The sequence below is a fragment of the Podarcis cretensis genome (assembly GCF_951804945.1).
Source record: "Podarcis cretensis genome assembly, chromosome: 11".
Lineage (NCBI taxonomy): Eukaryota > Metazoa > Chordata > Lepidosauria > Squamata > Lacertidae > Podarcis > Podarcis cretensis.
In genome coordinates this window covers 62,645,873-62,651,872 of record NC_137180.1, presented here as the reverse complement: position 1 = coordinate 62,651,872, position 6,000 = coordinate 62,645,873, and positions in this window count along the sequence as shown.

The following is a 6,000-nucleotide window of genomic DNA, read 5'->3' as shown; positions in this document are numbered from 1 at the left end:
GCCAAAAGGTGAGGCGTCTCAGGCAAGGACCAGCGGCCTGGATTCACTGTACTGTACCAGCACACTGTCTGATGAAAGGAGAGCCTTGACCGCGTTGAAGGCCGCCGTCTCCCGATGACCCCAGGCCCAAGGCGTCTTAGTGCTAAGGAGTCGGTGAAGAGGCTCAGCCACTGTGGCTTTGTGGGGCAGGAACATGTTATAAAAGTTCAGCAGCCCCAGGAATGCCTGCAACTCCGTCTTGTTCTTTGGGGTGGGGGCCTGCTGGATAGCGTGGATCTTGGATGTGGTCGGGTGAAGGCTGGAGGCATCGATAAGATAGCCCAGGAACTCTACCTGTGGAACGGCGATCTGGCACTTCTCCCTCTTTACCTTGAGCCCGGCCTCTTGGAACCTGGTCAGCACGGCACGGAGGCGCTCAAACAGCTGCTGGTGTGAGTCTGCAGACACCAAGACGTCATCAAAATATGGTACCACACCCGGAAGCCCTTGCAGGAGACGCTCCATAAGGCTTTGGAAGATGCCAGGAGCCACACTCACCCCGAACTGCAACCGGCGGCAACGGAATGCCCCCCGGTGGGTGACGATCGTCTGGGCTTCAGCAGTGGCATCATCGACTGGCAGTTGTTGATAGGCTTGGGCAAGGTCCAGCTTAGCGAAGACCTTACCCTCACCCAGGGAATGCAGCAGGTGTTGGACAACAGGAACCGGATAAGCGTGCTGCTGAAGTGCCTTGTTGATCGTGCACTTGTAGTCAGCGCAGATTCTCACCGATCCATCTGGCTTGACAGGCGTGACGATGGGGGTTTCCCACTTGGCGTGGTCAACCGGCTCCAAAACTCCTTGGGCGATCAGTTTGTCCAGTTGTTCGTCCACCTTAGCCTTGAGAGCAAAGGGAACCCGGCGTGGCTTTAGCTTGATGGGGGCGACTTGTGGATCAAGGCTAAAGGAGATGGGCGTACCTGTATATTGCCCCAAGGTGCCGTCAAAAACCTCGGCAAAGTCTTTGACCAGACCCTCAGTCTCTGCGTTAGAGATGCAGTTGATGCCGGTGACTTCCAGGCCGAGGGCATCAAACCAGTCTAGCCCTAGGAGGCTTGGCCGCTGACCTTCGACCACCACCAACCGGAGCAGGCCCGAAAAATCCTTGAAGGCGATCCGGAACCGGCCAACGCCTACCACGGGAATGTCGTTTCCCTGGTAGTCTCTCAGGTGTACGCGGTGAGAGTCGAGTTGCCTTTTGGACACTCTGGGTACCAGTCTTTTGATGGTGCTCCATGACACGATGGACAGGGCAGACCCGGTGTCGATCTCCATGTCACATGGAGCTCCTTCAATGAGCACCGTGACGTTCAGCTTGCGTCGCATAGGCGAGTCGGTTTGGCCAATCGTGGTTCCTGACGGGCAGCGGCAGTTGGTGAGAGCGAAACAACTTTCCTTGGCAGACTGGAGTGAAGACTTGGACTTGCGAGTCGATGAAGGGGGGGTGTCAGACGGAGCCGATCGGCAGACCTTAGCGATGTGGTCCCTTCTGGAACACTTCCTACAGATGGCGTCTCTGAATCGACACTTGGCACGGGAATGGTTGCCTCCGCAGCCAGCACATTCCGGTTGGCCCTTGGACTTCTGTTGGAACTTCCTGCGCTCCCGCTTTGTCTGGTGCACGTCATCGTCTTCACTGGAGGATGCCTCATCACTGCTGGCCTCTTCATGATGCACCGGAACTGGCTCCCTAGCAAGACGCGGGCTGCTGGACTTGCGGATCTCCTGGGCGGAGCGTTCAGCAGCTTCTGAGGCCACAGCCTCCTCAGTGGCTTTCTGTAGCGTGAGGTCTGGCTTGGCGAGGAGACGCCGTTGCAGATGGATGTCCCGGACCCCGCAGACGATTCGATCCATCAGGGCATCGTCTAAGTCTCGGAACTCACAGTGCATTGCAGCCTGTCGCAGGGTGGTGGTGTAGTTGTTGATTGACTCCCCCTCTGCCTGGTTCCGGTGGTAGAACGCATGCCGGGCAGCAATCTTGGACGGCTTTGGTGCGTAGTGGTTGCGGAGCTTCTCTTGGATCGTGTCCCATGGTGTTGCCTGGACTGCTTCAGGCGCAACCAATGCTCGGGACGTCTCAAACACCTCAGGCCCACAGAGGCTGAGGAATAGGCCCCGCTTCCGATCCTTTGATACTGCTGTCAGCTCATTGGCTTGGAGGCAGCAGTCAAACCGAGCGAGGTAGGAGTCCCATGATTCAGAGGCTGGCGCAAACGGCGGTAGAGGCACAAGTGAAGCCATGATTCCGATGCCAGCGTGAAGGGCGATGGATGGAACACAGTGCTCTTAGCCAGAACAGTCAGCTCTGAATTGGTTCTGTCCAGTGATTTCGCTCAGTGTTTTCGCTCTGTGATTCAGCTCAGTGATTCAGCTCAGTTCAGAGGCTGGCTGCATCTGGCTGTGCTCTGATGTCCATCGATCCCACCTTCGTCGCCAGTGTTAAGTTGTGGGTTGACATAGCAGACGACACAGCGATTTCTCCAAGTAGCTCTTTATTTTGTAAGCTGGAATAGAACTGACTGCAACAGCTCAGCCGGCCTGCTTTTATAGGCAGCCGGCTGTCAACATTGTAGCAACAACAGCCCAGAGTTTCCGCCTAAAATAACTGACATGGGCCTGAGTGAAAACTATCTACAGACCTGAGTGAAAACTATATACAGTAACCCCCTGCTGGCCCAGGGTGAAACTTCACTACATAACAGTTCTGAGATGCTATCATGCTGATGCTTCATGCACTGGCGCCATTGGCCTGGTTTACTCATGACACCAAGCATGTGGGAATCCTTCTCTGGAAGGTCTTGATCCCCACACCCACCCAAAGTGGAGCTGAGTGGGAGATGTGGAGCAGACTGTTGAAGGAAAGCTGCCCCTTGACATGAGCTTTTGCACTTCTTCTACAGGAACAGCCGCCATCTTGGGTTGTCTTGAGGTGCCCAGATGGTGTTGTCATTCTAGCACAGACTTTTGTAATAATAATAATAATAATAATAATAATAATAATAATAATAATTTATTTATTTATACCCCGCCCATCTGGCTTAGTTTCTCCAGCCACTCTGGGCGGCGTTCAACAGAACACTAAAATACAATAACCTATTAAACTTTAAAAGCTTCTCTGAACAGGGCTGCCTTCAGATGTCTTCTAAAAATCTGGTAGTTGTTTTTCTCTTCTTTTTTTTAATAATTTTTTTATTAAACTTTTCCATAAAATCTCCAATCATATAAAATTCCACATCACATATTTTAACTTATTGGACCTCCCTCAACTTCTCTGACAATCTTTCGTAGTTAAATTTCTATCTTCACATTCCTTAATTTTGATATTGCCTTTGAATACAATATTTCTGTCCTCATTTACATTCTTGCAATATTCCTTAATTTTTCACAAAGCTTCTTTAAAACACACTAGCGTTGTATGTTCCTCACATACAGTTTTCAAATATTCTCTAAATTTCCCCCAGTCCTCTAAAAACTTATGGTCCCTTTGGAATCTGATTTTTCCAGTTAGTTTATCCAGTTCTGCATAGTCTGTTAATTTTGTTCTCCATTCTTCCACTGTCGGTACTTCTTCTTGTTTCCATTTTTGAGCCATCAATTTTCTCGCTGCTGTTGTTGCGTACTGAAAAAGTTTACAGTCCCTCTTATTTATGTCCGTTCTAGTTATTCCCAGCAGGAAGATTTCTGGTTTCTTAGCAAAGCTATATTTCAGCATTTTCTTTAACTCATTATATATCATTTCCCAGAACCCCTTTACTTTCTTACATTCCCACCACATATGCATAAATGTACCTTCTTTCTCTTTACATTTCCAACATTTGTTACAAGTTTTGTACATTTTTGCTAATTTGGCTGGTGTCATATACCATCTATATACCATTTTCATGATATTTTCTTTTAATGTAGTACATGCTGTAAACCTCAAATTTCCATTCCATATTTTTTGCCAGTCTTCCATATCTATATTATACCCTAAATCTCTGGCCCATTGAATCATTACCATGTCTCTTTGACATCTGGTGGGAGGGCGTTCCACAGGGTGGGCGCCACCACCGAGAAGGTCCTCTGCCTGGTTCTCTGTAACTTGGCTTCTCGCAGCGAGGGAACCGCCAGTAGGTCCTCGGAGCTGGATCTCAGTGTCCGGGCTGGATGATGGGGTGGAGACGCTCCTTCAGGTATACTAGACCGAGGGCTTTAGGGCTTTAAAGGTCAGCACCAATACTTTGAATTGTGCTCGGAAACGTACTGGGAGCCAATGTAGATCTTTCAAGACTGGTGTTACATGGTCTTGGCCTCCAGTCACCAGTCTAGCTGCCGCATTCTGGATTAGTTGCAGTTTCCGAGTCACCTTCAAAGGTAGCCCCACGTAGAGCGCATTGCAGTAGTCCAAGTGGGAGATAACTAGAGCATGCAACACTCTGGCGAGACAGTCTGCAGGCAGGGAGGGTCTCAGCCTGCGTACCAGACGAAGCTGGTAGACAGCTGCCCTGGACACAGAATTGACCTGTGCTTCCATGGACAGCTGTGAGCCCAAAATGACTCCCAGGCTGTGCACCTGGTCCTTCAGGAGCACAGTTACCCCATTCAGAACCAGGGAGTCCCGCAGACCTGCCCGCCCCCTGTCCCCCCAAAACAGTACTTCTGTCTTGTCAGGATTCAACCTCAATCTGTTAGCCACCATCCATCCTCCAACCGTGTCTTGACCACCCCCACTGGGGGAAGAATAGTCCCCACCCCAAGCCCGAATCTTCCCTCTGCAAGACACTTACCTGCGTGAACCACGTTGGCAATAAACAGCCTTACTAGGAGATCAGTTCAGTTGGTAGAGCATGAGACGCTTAATCTCAGGGTTGTGAGTTCGAATCCCAAGCTGGGTGAATGATTCTTGCATTGCTGAGGGGTGCCATGGGTGACCCCCCATGGCCCCTCCCAGTGGGTTTCAGAGTTGGGTGTGTGTAACAAAGGTGCCAGGTCAGCTTCCCCGGGAGGAGCATTTCACAAACAGGGAGCCACTGCAGAAAAGGCCCTGTCCTTGTTTTGCCACTCTCTGGACCTCTTGTGGAGGAGGCACATGAAAAAGGGCCTCAGGTGATGATTGCAGGGTCTGGGTAGGTTCATACGGGGAGAGGTGGTCCTTGAGATATTGCGGTCCTGAGCCATTTAAGGCTTTATAGGTCAAAAGCAACACTTCGAAAGATCTACCAAGAACAAAAGAGCATAAGAAGAGTTTGCGGGATCAGGCCAGTAGCTTAGGAGGCCTCCAAACGACCACCTCAAGACCAGTATATGATAGGAGCAGCTGCAGACAGGCTCCATGTTAGCATCTAGGCTGGACACCAGTGCTAACGCTGGTCAACACAGTATGCTTTAATATATATATATATAAGCATTTTATAATTGGGAAGTGGCTCTCCAGGAGTCTAATTAGCTACAGATGCTCAGTTTATTATCTTCACTTTAAAAATGTGCTACCCTTTTCTACGGCAAAACGGATGCTTGCTGTTCCCAGGTAAATGTGTTTAGCATCAGGACGGGAGAAGTAAACTCTGTTTGATTCCTGTATACATTTTAAAATAGCCTTTCCGTGTGTGGACCAGGAAGCAATCTACCCAGAAACGTTTGCATATATATGTATGTGTGCCTTTCAGTTCCAGGAACTTGGTTTTATTCCCACCACAACCATTTGCCATTGTGTCACTCCCATTCCCTGCAATTCAGTCGCATCCATGACATTCAGGTATGCCAGGTGTAGATGAATTCACGGCAGATGAGGCTTATCAGTAGCTGACAACTCTGCAGTTCTATGATTTATCCCACAAGAGATTTCTTGGACACTTTCTTTGGTCAGTTATCACTAGTTCAGACCCCATACTGTATGCGAACTTCAGCTTTTACTCTCAGTAAGTTCCCTTCTAAATTTGTAGGTTTTTAATGCTTGTGGGCTATTTGCTTCTAACATGATTC